We start from the raw sequence: 16,226 nt of genomic DNA, 5'->3' as shown, positions 1-16,226 counted from the left end.
GGACCGGCCTCATGGTCATCCCTGGTGTACCTACGGAGCCCTTGCTTGTTGGAAATTGTAGTAGAAAACAAGAAGTTTTCGCCCTACGAACACCCAGGAACAATATGAAGATGCATATACGGTTTGGATGAACGATCGTTACTGACTCCAGAGTGTAGCGGAAGAAGACGAGTTGGTGTATAGATCGTACTTGGAGTCTCACAAACTATTGATGACGATCATGTGACCCTCCCTTGAACAATCCCTCGAATAGAAGACCGAAAGCATGGCCTCTCTACTTGGTTGCAAGCGTACGGTCTTCACGATTCGGTAGCGCTTCATCGTCTAGAGCTAAATGACGCCGGAGACTTAGAGGGAGGATGTTAGAACCACATTGGGTTCCAATTATGAGGATTAGAGGAACTAGGTCTTGATCTAATTAGTCAACTAGGACTAACAAGAACTAGAACTAGATGAATTAGATGAGGCTTCAAAACTTGTATCTCAATTGTGGCCAATACCTCATGTATATATAGGTTAGAGGGGAGAGGAGGGCTGCCGCCAAGGAGGGAAAGCCTCTCCTTGGTGTGCCGGCCAAGGGGGAGGAGTCTCCTCCCCCACTCCAATTCGGCCTCCCCTTATTGGAAGGAGGGGGGGGGGGCAACTCCACTTGAGCCTTTGTGGCCCAAGTTGTCTTTCACCTCTTGGCCTTTTAAGTCCCGTTGATATTTAATTATTTATAAAGCCTTCTATCAACTAAAAGAGCCTTTTATATAATCTTTAACATCATGAAAAACATTTTTCACCTGTATATTAGTTATCGGGAACACCCAATATTGCCCGATAAACTCCCAAACCCTTCTGGTGACCCCGAGACGCTTCCGGTTCCTCTCGATATTATTTCAAATATTAATGAAACAATTCCACACAAAACCCTTGATAGTCTTGTCGTACTAACACTCAAAAAATCACGATTACCTTAAGCTTGTGACCACATAGGTTCAGTAAATCAGAGACAGGAACGAAACCCCTTCGTTCAATGACCGATAGTGAAACCATGGACGTTCATATCGATCCCTATGATGATTACACGAATGACATTCAGGTGAACCTTTGCTTATTATGTGATGTTCCTATTGGAAATATGCCCTAGAGGCAATAATAAATTGGTTATTATCATATTTACTTGTTCATGACAAATGTTTATTATTCATGCTAGAATTGTATTGGCCGGAACTTATATACATGTGTGAATACGTAAACAACACCGTGTCTCTAGTTAGCCTTTACTGGACTAGCTCGTTGATTAAAGATAGTTAATGTTTCCTAACCATAGACATGAGTTGTCATTTGCTAATGGATCACATCATTAGGAGAATGAAGTGATGGACAAATCCAACAGTAAGCTTAGCAACAGATTGTATCGCAAGCGCTTAGTTATTTGCTATAGCTCTCTTCATGTCAAGTATTAGTTCCTCAGACCATGAGATCATGCCACTCTCGGATACCTGAGGAATACTTTGTGTGCTATCAAATATCACTTCGTAATTGGGTTACCATAAAGGTGCTCTACAGGTATCTCCGACGGTGTCTGTTAGGTTGCATGGATCGATGATTTGTAGCTCCATGTGACAGAGTTATATCTCTGGGCCCTCTTGGGAATACAACTTCACAAGTAGCTTCATGTGACTAATGAGTTTAGTCACATGATCTTGTATTACAGAACAAGTAAAGAGACTTGCCAGTAACGAGATTGAACTAGATATGGAGATACCAACGATCGAATCTTGGGCAAGTAATATATCGCCGGACAAAGGAAATTGCATACAAGATTATGTTAATCCTCGACATAGTGGTTCAACCGATGAAGATCTTCGTGGAATATGTAGGAACCACATCAAGGTTCCTCTATTGGTTATTGATTGGAGAAGTGTCTCGGTCATGTCTGCATGGTTCTTGAAGCTCCACCAAGAAGCCGTGCACACAATCAAAGAACCATCATCGGGTCTACAAGGTGATGCCTCAAAGAAGGAGGTGATGTCGAGGACACCATCATCACCCGATCTGGCATAGCCAAATCTTAGATTTTCATCCGAAGACCACAAGCCATGGGGTACAAAGAGCAAACGAGTTCCACGGCGGTACCTCGAAGGAGGAAAATGACATCCATAGGCGCCGTTATCGTCGGCACTGACTAGGTTAAATGTAGGATTTTCATCTAGAGCCGAGTCTTCAACCAACCATCCCAGATCCATGGCCTTCTAGCGCCACCAGGTAGAAGGAGACCATGCACACCACTACCAAAAACGGGCCTGTCACCGCGGCACGTGGGAACTCGGCGAACACACACAACCCTGGCTAGACCGCACCGCCACACACAGGCCCTTGGTGAGCCAAGCCAGATCTAGCCATCTTGTGCCTCCGTGTGCAGAATTGGGCGAGGATCTGCACCGCAGGGCACAAGAAGAGCTGAGTCAGAACCGGTATAGGCCAGCCTGCACCGCCGCATGCTGGAAATGGGTGAACACCAATCCAAAATCGACCACCTCGCACAGTTGCACACAAGGATAAGACTAGCCGAGCTGAAACTGTCCTGCCTGAAACCTCCTCTACACCCAGGACGTTGTACGACACAGCTGCTCCAATGAGGCGGACGAGTACACGCTTGAAGGAGGGCCCACCATCATCTGCCGACACCCCCGTATAGCCTCCACCAGCATGTCTCGCACTGCTTAGACCTCGCCAAAGGGACAAAAGTAAGAGGCCTCGCCGCCATCGCAGCTACGCGAGCTTTGCCCAGCGGGGCTTCCCGGTGACGGCGAGGGGAGGGGGAGTTGCCCTGGTGGCTAGGGTTTTGCCCAGGTCGCCCATGGAGAGACTGAAAGATCGCGTATATCGCCTAGGGGGGGTGAATAGGCGCTTTAAAATAATTACGGTTTAGGCTTAAAGAAATGCAGAATAAAACTAGCATTTAATTTGTCAAGCACACAACCTAAAACGACTAGGCTCACCTATGTGCACCAACAACTTATGCTAAGCAAGATAGACAACTAAGTGATAGCAAGATATATGACATGAAACAATATGGCTATCACAAAGTAAAGTGCATAAGTAAAGGGCTCGGGTAAGAGATAACCGAGGAACATGGAGAAGATGATGTATCCCGAAGTTCACACCCTTGCGGATGCTAATCTCCATTTGGAGCGGTGTGGAGGAACAATGCTCCCTAAGAATCCACTAGGGCCACCGTAATCTCCTCACGTCCTCGCACAATGCAAGATGTCGTGATTCCCCAAGGGACCCTTAAGGGCGGTCACCGAACCCGTACAAATGGCATGCCTTGGGGGAGGTCACCGAACCCTTACACTTTGGCAACACTTGGGGGCGGTCACCAGTACCCGTCAAATTGCTCAGGGCGATCTCCACAACCTAATTGGAGATCCCGACGCTTGCCCAGAGCTTTACACCATAATGATTGAGCTCCGAACACCACCAATCATCTAGGGCGCCCAAGCACCCAAGAGGAACAAGCTTTAGGGTACCAAGCACCCAAGAGTAATAAGCTTCTCAACTTGTAACTTACATGTATCACCGTGGATAACTCAAACCTATGCACCAAATGCAATGAAAAGGGCACATAGAGTGCCCGAGTCCCTCACTCCCAAATCCCACCAAAGCAACAAAAGCTATGGAGGAAAATGAGAGGAAAAACAAGAAGGAGAACACCAAGAACTCCAAGATCTAGATCCAAGGGGTTCCCCTCACATAGAGGAGAGAGTGATTGGTGGAAATGTGGATATAGATCTCCTCTCTCTTTCCCCACAAAACTAGCAAGAATCCATGGAGGGATTGAGAGATAGCAAGCTCGAAGAAGGTCAACAATGGGGGGCAAACACGAGCTAGAAGGATAAGGTTCATTGGGGAAGAAGACCCCTTTTTATAAGCACCCCTGAATCTAACAGTTATGCACTCAGGTCATGCACAAGCGTATTGCCGCTTGGAGGAGCGGTACTACCACTTAGCACGGTCAAAACAACCCAACTAGACAGAAAACATGAGTTGTAGTTCTGCCAGAGAGGTAGTACCGCCCGGGCAGGTAGTACCGCTTATAAGTGGTACTACCGCTCGGAGAGGTAGTACCACTTATAAGAGGTACTACCTCTCGGAGAGGTACTGCCGCTTATAAGAGGTACTACCGCTTACGACTTATATGAGGTACTACCGCTCTACTACCGCGAAACCTGACACGAAAAATCACATCCCCAGAAGCAACGGTACTACGCGCGACTTAGGGCCGCGGTAGTGCCGCTTACAAGAGGTAATACCGCTCGAGAGAGCAGTACTACTACTACTACTACTACTACTACCGCTTGAGGCTTTCAGGAAGACAACAGAGAAAACAAAGGATGCAATAAAGCCTAAACTACCACAACTTCTACAAATGAACTCCGAATAGAGCAAACTCAATCTTGTTGGATAGATGACGACGAGAAGCATCCAAACAATGACTAGTTATAATAAGAAGTGGTAGGGGAGATATGCCTAAGATATAGAGATGAGAAACCTCTATGAAAGAGGAACCGACATAAACTCCAACATTGAAAATATCATAGAAGATGCACATGAACTCCGTTTTCGATGAACTCGAGCTTGTCAAGAGAATGACCATAAGCTCCAAAACTCATAGAGAGAAACACCAAAAAAGAACCAAGAAAGATGATGCAAGGATGCAATGGTTTGAGCTCTCTACGAACGATAGGATCAAGCTACTAACTTGAGAGCCCCCCATGATAGAGTGACAATCTATCCTATAACCCGGTCTCCCAACTACCACCATGAGACCGGTAAAATAGAAAACTTATCAGGGGCAAACCTTCGCCTTGCACATAGTCCACTTGAGATGATGATGATCTTGACTTCCTCAAGTTGGACCACCTTTCTTGATTGCGTTGGCTCGATGAAGACTAGTTGATTGGTCCCCCATAATCCACTATGGGTGAGCCACTCTTCGGCATATCTTCACAAGTCCATTGCCACCACAATGGATGACAAGCTTCAAGCACTTGGTCTCTTCGTGATGCTCCACTCGAACTTGCACACCGCAATCTTGATGACGATCACCACTTGATGTCATCCTCCATAGGATGTATGAGATCTTCCTCTTGACACAAGCCCATGGAAACATACCTAACCCCAAATAGAACCCTCACGTACACCATGGGTTAGTACACAAATCGTAATGGACAATGCTTACCATACCATGGGATCACTAGATCCCACTCGGTACATATTCTACGCTTTGTGTTTTGATAAACTTGAATCACTCTTTGTACTTAGTCTTGATCAACCTTGAATCTTTCCAACTCTCTTCATTAGGATGATGTCTTGAAGGTAAACTTGAATGTTCACACAATCTTCTTCTTGAAGACATGCTTGCAATAAGCTCAAACCTCACATGACCAATCTTTGGATAATTCCTTTGAGAAGTACCTTGGCCAACACATAAAATCCTTGAAACCAACAAATGGACCTCAAGAAAGGCCTATGGATAAATCCTACGAATATAACTCAAGGCAACCATTAGTCCATAGAGAATGTCATCAATTACCAAAACCACATATGGGGGCACCATAAGTTCTTTCAATCTCCCCCAATTTGGTAATTGATGGCAATCACTTTCAAGAAAGTTTATATAAGGAATTATGCATCACCATGCAATACAATAGCCAAAGCATGCGTATGAGATGCAGAAGCTTAGGAACAAAACCAAAGAAAGAAGATAAACTCTCTAAACTTCTCCAGAAAACTCTCTGAAACTTCTCCCCCATTGGCATCGATTGCCAAAATGGGTGAAAAGCATAGAAGGCCAATATAAAATGTGTTCCTCCATAAATTGTGTATTTCTCAATATTAGGGGAATGCGATACACATATCCAAAGATAAATACTTGGAGGAAGACAAACTATATTGAGGATCCAAAGATTGCTAAAGGATGATATGCCACAAAGATATAACAATGAGAGAAACAAGCAACCAAAAGATACCGATTGAAAAGAAATAAAAAAATACCAATTGAACCAACTAAATCAATGATCCTACAAGCCACGAGAATAAAATATATTATTATATGAGTATAAGAGTGTTCTAAGGAACATAGAGAAGCTCCCCATGATTTGTGCAATATTTAGTATTGCATTTGGATACAACGTGCAAAAAATAGGATCGAAACTCCCCCAAAGTCAATAGAAACTAACAACAAGTGCAAGTGAGCAAAGATAATAAACAAGGCATAGCACTTGCAACAAGCACATGGTTGAGCAACATGAAAAAGAGGCAACTTAAGAATATGCTCAACCAAAATGATGTGCGTGAGTCATGGCAAAGCACTTGAGAAGACTAATATAATGATGAGAATTAAGCATCAACATAGTATTGAATGAATGAGATACAAGGTGCAAGACATGTCCTTCCCACACACACACACAACTAGCAAAAGGATTCACAAGCTCACTAAAATGCGAAATAACAACCAATCTTGTGAAAACCCATGGTGAAGATAGACAATGAAGGCCTCATCAAGATGAGGGATACCAAAAAGATGGCAAAGCCTTGTCAAGACAAGCATGAGGAAAAAGATCTTCACCACAAATGAGTGCAACAAGATGCAATGAGATAAGACCTGCACTCAAGGCAAAAGCCTTCACGGAGCCACCAAAGAAATAAAAAGGGAAAGCAACGGTGGACTGAAAGTAAAGGATATCAACTAGAGATGTAACTTCTCTCAAGTGTATAAGATTCTAGGTAGATGAAAATCAAGATGATATCAATCCACAAAGAAGGATGTACACACGCAATAGTTACAAGAAGGAAAGAACAAAAAATCCACAAGGAAGTCATAAATATACCAATAAGATACTTTCAAGAACCAAAACCAAATGGAAAAGAAATACCAAGTGAAAATAGGATACCGAATGAACAAATAATCACTTGGAAGATATCATTAAAAGATACATCAAGGAATGATATATCCATTATACACGTAAAATGAAAGATATCGAACTCCCAAAAGAGAGGATGGTTCCAAACAAACGCCCTCTACAAAGTTTCATGATGGCACAAGGTACCAAAAAGAAACGGCTTGCCTTCCACCAACACACACTTGATAAGGATCACAAGAAGAGTGTTCTAAAGAAAAATAGGATAACTCCCCCAAGCGTTGTGCATTAGAGAATTTGCATTTGACACTGGTACAGCAAGGTGCTATACAAACAATTTTTAACCCCTTTCCGCGACGACATTTGGAACCATCGCCAAGTGAGTGTGTGCGATAGGGGGGTTCTTTCCCACATGACCCAGAAACCGTCAGGGATAGGCCCTCCTGGCACACACGCTCGGCAAAATGAGGTCGTGTGCGAGCGGCGAGCAAGCAAGTATGGTTATACGTATAGTAGTGCTAAGAAAAATACAATTATACAGGCGAAATCGTTTCCGGTCATAAGTATATCCCACATAGTCAGTCCCCGCTAAACGTTTCCCTTCGTATATACATACCACACAGTCACTCCAAGGAAAACATTTCCGTTCGCAGGTACATCACCAACAATTTTCCCCGTTAAATCGTTTGTGATAGTGTTGCCATCACACACAATATTAACAATTTTATCATTTGCGTTATTGAATGCATCACACACGGTGCGTAGAAGAAACTGTGTGGAAAAGGCTGTCCATCACACACAGTTTTTATGTGGTAAACGTTTGCGCAAGGTGGCCTAACACACACAGTTTTGAAGAGAATGTCGTGTGTGATTGTTCAGTGATCCAACACGGTTTATTCCTAAAAACTGTGTGTGTTGCCCTAGGTCATCACCCACGGTATGTTCTCAATAACCGTTTGCAATAGCAAAAACCAATTAACAGGCTAATTGCCCTATTATTAATAATACATTTATTAATCTAATTGACATTCATATTAAACACATAATATATTTCATTCCCATATTAAGGAAGCATGATTTCATAATTAAAATACATCAGAGTACAACATGATATAGCTTCAGCACTCAGCTACTATTGGGGATATAACTACTAGTATGACCCGCCATAAGGAGCCGGGTTATACTTACAAGCATTCTTGAAGACAGAAGCTCAAGCTTGAAGACGGCGGCTTAGTATAAGGCCCAACGGCCCAGAGGTGACCTAAGGCCCATAGTGTTAAACCGCCTTGATCATGTAACTTGTATTGTAAGGCAAGAAAAATTAAGAGACCGAGCCGGATACAATCTATAAGCCGGCCGGGACTCTGTAGATACGCTGGGCGTCAACCTTAGTATATAAAGGGATGACCCGGCGGCGGTTCAGGGTACGAAACAACGACTTGAAAGCTAGGTCAAGCGATTCTGCTTCCTGGTTATTGAGACATACATAATCCCAATCACAACTAGACGTAGGCTTTTACCTTCATCGTAAGGGGCCAAACTAGTATAAAACCTCTCGTGTCTCTTATCCTGATTAACCCCTTCAAGCTTCCTAGTTGCGATGGCTCCACGACTAAGTCAGTTGGCGCCCACTATGGGGCCAGCGCATGGTGGATTTGAGTTCTTGAAGGGCAGCTTCGAAGGGCTCAAGGGATACGCTGTGGGCCGGATGACCAAAAGTCATCGCGGCAAGCTCTACATCGACGACACAGGCTGGGGCCCCGAGGCCGGCTCAATTGAGTACGGGTACCGGGTCCCCTTCGGCGGAATCCACGTCTTCATCGGCAAGATCAGCGAGCCGGGCCCTGAGCCGGACATCTGCACCGACCTCGTCGAAACGGCTCAACATGCGAGACCCGCCCGGGCTCTTCCGGCTGTGAAGTGTGCCTTCGTGGGATGCATCCACGGAGGGCTCTCTGAAGGATCTGCCTCTGGTGGTGAGGCGGCCATCTACTCTGACGGTGAGTCGTCCATAGGTGAGATAGATTCATTATACCAACTTCAGGATGGCGGGCTTGGCGGCTGTTCCGATGGCAGTAGTATTCCGGATTGTCTTGAGCCATCGTGCAGGGTTGGGATCTTCATGGCTGGCACCCAACCCGTCCAAGACTCCACAACTGCAGCAGCGGTAACCTCCGGGTCAGCGGCAGCCAGGGCAGGAGGTCGTGTGCATTCACCGGACCAGGTGTTAATGGATCTCACCGACAAATTGACCACCCTGTTAACAACCGTAGTCAGCCCGGCGGATCAAGCCAGTCATGATGCGGAGGTGGCACATTTAAAGTTGGACATGGCACAAGCTAAGGAGGACCTGGCAGCAGAAGATGTTAGGATAACCGCATAGCGGGCGGCTCTGGACGTTCAGGCTCAGCAGATCCAGGCGCACGCTTTCCAGCTTACGCAAGACCAGAACGCGGCTAATGAGGTCATGAGGAGAAGGCATCAGAAGACCCAGTCTCGACTTCCCCCGGTTTATGACCCTCGGAACCTTTTTAACACGCCAGGAGCAGGGCCCAGTAACCCGCCGTGGCTCATCCCGCAGACAGGCAACCCGCCATGGCTCCCTCCGCGCACAGGGCCAGACCATGTTGCGACACCCGGGGACGGAGCACCATTTCAGTCACCGGTGATGGGACCTCCCTGTGTAACCATGGCGCCACCTCAGTACGTACCAACCCCTCCGGGTCATTACTCCAACCCATTGGAAAACATGATAGCAGCGGCAACCCGATTGGCGACTCTCCCAATTGATGGCGACTCTCCGACTGCAGTTGAAACTCGTCGGGTTAGGGAACTTCTTCAGACGGCTTTGGTACAACAGGAGGCGTACTCATACAGCCGAGACATCATCCACTCGACCCCTAGTCCAAGCCTAAGCTTGAGTTATAGCAGACACATGGATTCAGCAGCCGTATCAAGCAATGTTAGACGCCGGGATCAGCCAGGTGGCGGTAACCCGCCGCGTCATGAGACCGTTAACTTGGTGGAGCAAGAGAGACTACGACAAGCGGCTGAACGGGCGGCTGAGCAAGCGGCTCAGTTGATGGCTTATCAGCCATATCCGGTTTACCCGGCGACTTCTGTTGAGGTAGGTATAGCCACCCAGACTGGAGGAGTCCCGTGTCTGGTGCCGGCTCTACGTAATGAGCGGTTGCCTAAAGATTTTAAAGGACCGAGGAAGGTGCCGAATTACACAGCCGACTTACAGCCTGGGGCATGGATTGAGAGCTACGAGATGGCTATGGAGCTGTTGGAGGTTTCTGACACAGCAATGGCTAAGTACTTCACCATGATATTGGATGGAACCGCCCGCACATGGTTGAAGGGCCTGCCACCTAATTCCATCAGCTCATGGGCAAAGTTAAAGGCCCGGTTCATCCAGAACTTCAAAGACACGTGCAAGCAGCCCATGTCGATCGTGGACCTGACGAATTGTAAGCAGGAAGAGGGTGAGTCTACAACCCATTGGGTACGCCGGGTTAAGGCCATAATACATTCGTCTGATAAGATGGATGTCGGCTCTGCAGTCTTAATGTTGGAGAAGAATTGCCGTTTCTTACCTTTGAAACAAAAGCTGGGGCGGCTCAAACTTGAGTGCAATGATATGGGCATGTTGATGGCGGCTCTGGTCAAGTATGCTGATTCTGATAGTACCAAGGATCGCGAGTCTGATGATGAGAAGGCAGGGAAGGGAAAGAGGAATGGCAACGGCAAGGGCTCTCAGCACAACCCGGCAAGTCAAGGAGGTAACAAACGTAAGGCTGACGGTAGCTTGGATTTTGTGGCTAACACCAATGCGCAGGGTCATAACTAGCGGCGCAAAGGAAGGCCACCTCCTCGGTCTGGCGGGTCAGGACCCATGCTTGAGCAGTTGTTGAATGAACCTTGTCCAAGACACGGTACTAAGGAGAAGCCGGCTACACATTTGTGGAAAGACTGCACGATTATGAAGGCGTTCAAGAATTCCAACGTGTTTGACGGTAACAATGGCCCGGGCGGCTCAGGTGGCGGCGTTTTTCATGGCTCGGGCGGCGGGTCAAATTCCAATTTTCAAAATTCCCATGGGAACCAGGGTGGATATAACCAACAGGCTGGCCAGGGCAGTCAGCAACAGCAGCAAGGTGGATACCAGAGCAATCCAAAGCAGCTGAACAGTGGGCAATATCATGTGTTTACCACCAGCTTGTGTAAACGGGAACAGAAACTTCATAAGAGGGCCGTGAATGCGGTTGAGCCGGCAATCCCTCATTATTTGCGATGGTCTGAACAGCCTATAGTATGGAGTAGAGAGGATCACCCTCCTCGGGTTGACAATTTGGGTCATTTAGCCCTGGTCGTGGCCCCTCAAGTGGGTGGATACAAGTTCACCAAGGTGCTGATGGATGGAGGCATCAGCATCAATATCCTTTATTATGAGACCTTCCGTCGCATGGGGCTGACTGATAAGAGCCTTAAGAAGTCCAACACTGTTTTCCATGGAGTGGTACCTGGTAAGTCGGCGTATCCGGTCGGCAAGATAGAGTTGGAGGTAGCATTTGGGGATGAATATGATTCCAGAGCCGAGAAATTAACATTTGAAGTAGTTCAAATCAAGAGCCCATATCATGCTCTGTTTGGGCGGCCGGCTTATGCCAAATTCATGGCACGGCCGTGTTATGTGTACTTGCAGCTCAAGATGCCGGGTTATAAGGGAACCATTACGGTGCACGGGAACTGCAAGGTGGCTCTGGAATGTGAAGAAGGTGACGCGGCTTATGCTGAGTCGGCCTGCGCGATGGAAGAGTTAAAGTTCTACAAAGACAATGTTGACCCAGCGGATATGACATCTTTGAAGAAGCCAACTACAGAGCATGAGCCGGTCATGAAATTTCAGTCGGCAGAAGAGACTAAGCTTGTCGATTTTATCCCAGGCAATTCATCCAAGCAGTTTAGTATCAGCGCTAATTTGGATCCCAAATAGGAAGGCGCGCTCATCGAGTTCATCCGCGAGAATCGAAACATTTTTGCATGGAAGCCATCTGACATGCCGGGTGTACATAGAGAACTCGCTGAGCACACTCTTAATATTGATCCAAAGTTTAAGCTGGTTAAGCAATTTCTTCGGCGGTTTAATGAGGAGAGAAGGAAGGCTATCGGTGAGGAAGTGGCCCGGCTCTTGGTGACTGGGTTTATCATTGAGGTGTTTCATCCAGAGTGGCTGGCTAACCCGATGCTTGTTCTTAAGAAAAACAACACTTGGCATATGTGTGTGGATTACACGGACTTAAACAAAGCTTGTCCTGCTGATCCTTTTGCTCTCCCTCGTATTGATCAGATCATTGATGCTACGGCGTATTATGAGCGTTTGAGCTTTTTGGATGCTTACTCTGGTTATCATCAGATCAAGATGGCTGTTAAGGACCAGGAGAAGATGGTGTTAATCACTCCGTTTGGAGCCTTCTGCTATGTTTCAATGCCTTTTGGGCTCAAGAGTGCCCAAGCAACTTACCAGCGATGCGTACAGAATTGTCTCCATGATCAGATTGGACGCAATGTTCATGCTTACGTGGATGACATAGTGGTTAAGTCTAGAGAGAAAGAGACCTCGATCGATGATCTCAAGGAAACCTTTGATAATCTCCGGGTTTACAAGATGATGCTTAACCCGGCCAAGTGTGTTTTTGGTGTGCCTGCAGGCAAGCTCTTGGGCTTTCGGGTTTCTAACAGAGGCATCAAAGCTAACCCAGAGAAGATCAAAGCAATCACCTCCCTGGCCAAGCCAGAGTGTATTAACGATGTCCAGTGTTTGGCGGGTCGTATTGCCGCCTTAAGCCGGTTCATAAGCTGGTTAGGGAAGAAGGCTATGCCGCTGTATCAGATGATGAAGAAGACGGATAGCTTTACTTGGAGTGACGCTGCCAATACTGCCTTTGAAGATCTGTAGAGACAGTTGGCTGAGCCGCCGGTTCTTGCTGCTCCCATTGATAAGGAGCCCTTGCTCCTATATGTGGCTGCTAACACACGTGCTGTCAGTGTGGCTATTGTGGTGGAACGCAAGGAGGCTGGCAAGGAGCACCTAGTTTAGCGACCGGTTTATTACATCAGTGAGGTACTGATTGAGTCCAAGCAGCGATATCCGCACTGGCAGAAGCTTGTCTATGGGGTGTTTATGGCCAGCCGGAAGCTTAAGCAATACTTCTTGGGCCATCCCATCATTGTGGTTAGTTCTGCCCCCTTGGGGGATATTATTCAGAACAGAGAGGCCACAGGACGAGTCGCCAAATGGGCCATTAAGCTTGGGCCTCATGGTTTAAAATATGTGCCACACACAACTATTAAATCTCAAGTATTGGTGGATTTCATCAATGGCTGGACAGAATTGCAGATGCCTGAGGAAAAGCCGGACAATACCTATTGGACAATTCATTTTGATGGGTCTAGGCAATTGGAAGGCTCGGGGGCTGGAGTTATTTTGGCTTCCCCTCGGGGTGATAAGTCTTGTTATGTACTCCGGTTGATGTTTCCTTGTACTAACATTGTAGCTGAGTATGAAGCCTTGCTCCATGGTCTCCGGATGGCTAAAGAGATGAGTTTAAGCCGGGTAAGGTGCTTCGGCGACTCAGATCTCGTGGCTCAGCAAGTCAGGCAAGTGGGACTCAAAGGACCCTCTCATGGCGGCTTATCGCCGGGAAGTTGATGCAATTGCGGGGCACTTCAAGGGTTATCAGGTGGAACACATTGACCGTAGAAAGAACGAGGCGGCTGACGCCTTAAGCCGGCTGGGATCTCAGCATAAGCCGGTGCTGCCTAGTACTTTCTTGGATGTTTTGCATAACCCTTCTGTCAAGCTACCTACAGAGGAAGATTTGGCTATTCCTGACCCTGAGGCACAGTTGGTGGCGGCTCTTCATATCATCCCAGATTGGACGGTGCCATATCTGGCTTATATGACACAGGGCGAGTTGCGTGAGGATGAAACCTTGGCCAGGCAGATAACCCGACGGTCTAAGTCCATGACGATTATCAATGGCGAGTTACATCATTGCAGTGTTACAGGAGCTTTTCAGCGTTGCATCTCTCCTGAGGAAGGCCAAGAAATTCTCCGTGAGATTCATGAAGGAGATTGCGGTCATCACGCCGGGTCAAAATCTCTTGTGGCAAAGGCTTTTCTTCATGGGTTTTATTGGCTGACGGCTCATGCAGACGCAGAGGATCTGGTCAGTAAATGTGACGGTTGTCAGAAGTTCTCAAGACGGGCTCATGTGCCGGCTCAAGAGTTGAGGATGATTCCAATTACTTGGCCGTTTGCAGTTTGGGGGCTTGACATGGTTGGGCCTTTCAAGAGATCCAAAGATAAAAAGACTCACCTCTTGGTGGCAGTTGATAAGTTTACAAAGTGGGTCGAGGCAGAGCCAGTCAGTAAGTGTGATGCAGCTACAACGATTCAATTCATGAATAAGGTGATATTTCGTTTTTTCCACACAACATTATAACTGCCAATGGCACTAATCTGTCTAAAGGCGCCATGGAAGAGTTCTGTCAACGTGAGCATATCCGGCTTGATGTTTCATTAGTGGCTCACCCTCAGTCCAATGGTCAAGGCGAGAGAGCCAATCAAGAAATCCTGAAAGGCATCAAGCCCTGGCTCTTTGTCCCTTTGCAACGGACGCCGGGTTGTTGGGTTGAGGAGTTACCTTCTGTGTTATGGAGCATCAACACTACTCCTAATAGATCTACGGGTTATACGCCTTTCTTCATGGTCTACGGAGCTAAGGCAGTTCTCCCTAGTGACATCCGTCATGATTCACCTCGTGTGGCGGCTTATGTCGAGGAAGACAATGAACAGGCGTGCCAGGATGCTCTTGATCCGTTGGATGAACATCGGGACTTGGCAGCAGCTCGTTTGGCGATTTATCAACAGGACTTGCGTCGTTATCACAGCCGCCGAGTTAGGTCTCGATCCTTTCAGGAAGGTGATTTAGTGCTCCGGCTCATCCAGGATCAAACTGATGCTCATAAGTTATCCCCACCTTGGGAAGGGCCATTTGTGGTCAGCAAGAATTTGAACAATGGGTCATATTACCTTATTGACGTTCGAGAGCACAAAGACTCACATAAGTCGGAGGAAGAGACCCGGAGGCCGTGGAACATTGCTCATCTCCGGCCCTACTACACTTGAGCCATAGGCTCCACTGATGTACATATTTTGCCAATGTATATATTATGATAAATAATAAAGCAGGACCTCTGTCCTTTTCCCTTCTCACAAGGTAACTTTGTCATTATTATTGTCATCATTTTATCACATGATCATTTGGGGGCGGGTCATATTTGATCCGGCTCAGCCCATTCTGATCCGGCTTACGATCGTATTCGAATCTAGCTGTTCAAAATTATGATCACTAGGGGGCTTCCTGTTCAAACATAGGTCGTATTCGAACCAAAGAGGACATAGCTGTCGATACCCTTTTGATTGGCACACTGCCAAGCTCACTTGGGGGCTTCTTGATCGTATTCGAATCATAGCTTAACCCCATTTGGGAACCGACTTTGATCGTATTCAAATCGGAGTCGTTAAAAAACTCTCAAGGTCATTAGGGGGCTTCCTGTTCAAACATAGGTCGTATTCGAACCAAAGAGAACACAGCTGTCGGTACCCTCTTGATCGACGCAATTCCAAAGCCATTGGGGGCTACATGATCGTATTCGAATCCTAGTTTAAACCCCTCTGGGACGGTTCACTGATCGTATCCGAATCAGTAGCCTTGCCATTATTATTTCTCTTTTTTGATTTAAGTTATCTTTGGAAGCCCCATTGTGTGACTTAAGATTTTTCCTGAGGCTTACAATATAATGTCCGTAACCCGGTTCAATATCGACTGATGAGTCGCCATCCCTTACGCATCGAGTTTATTTGAAGGACAATTTTTCAACAACAATCAACTGTGCGCACGAATATAACAAGGCAGCTTAAAAATGTTAAGCATCAAAACATGCACGATGGCATGGCCACAACAGAGTTATCTCTACCCTATTACAGGACTTATCAAGTCCAAATAGTTTGCATTGTTTTTTATACCAGGTACCGAGTCGCCATGACAGCTTCACCTTCAGGATAGTCCGGAGGCGTCCGGGTTAGCCCTCTCCACGTTTGCGCTCTGCTCCTTTTTCTGGAAGGTTGATGATGACTAGTCAATGTTGTTTAAGGCTTCAAATTCTGCTTCATCATCAACAAGACCTACCGGGTCAACTTCAGGAGCAAAGGTATGCTTACGAATTGGGGGAATCAGACTG

The sequence above is a fragment of the Triticum dicoccoides genome, chromosome 7B (assembly GCF_002162155.2).
Source record: "Triticum dicoccoides isolate Atlit2015 ecotype Zavitan chromosome 7B, WEW_v2.0, whole genome shotgun sequence".
NCBI classification, from domain to species: domain Eukaryota; kingdom Viridiplantae; phylum Streptophyta; class Magnoliopsida; order Poales; family Poaceae; genus Triticum; species Triticum dicoccoides.
The sequence above is the reverse complement of the archived record's forward strand: the minus strand, read 5'-3'. Positions refer to the sequence as shown.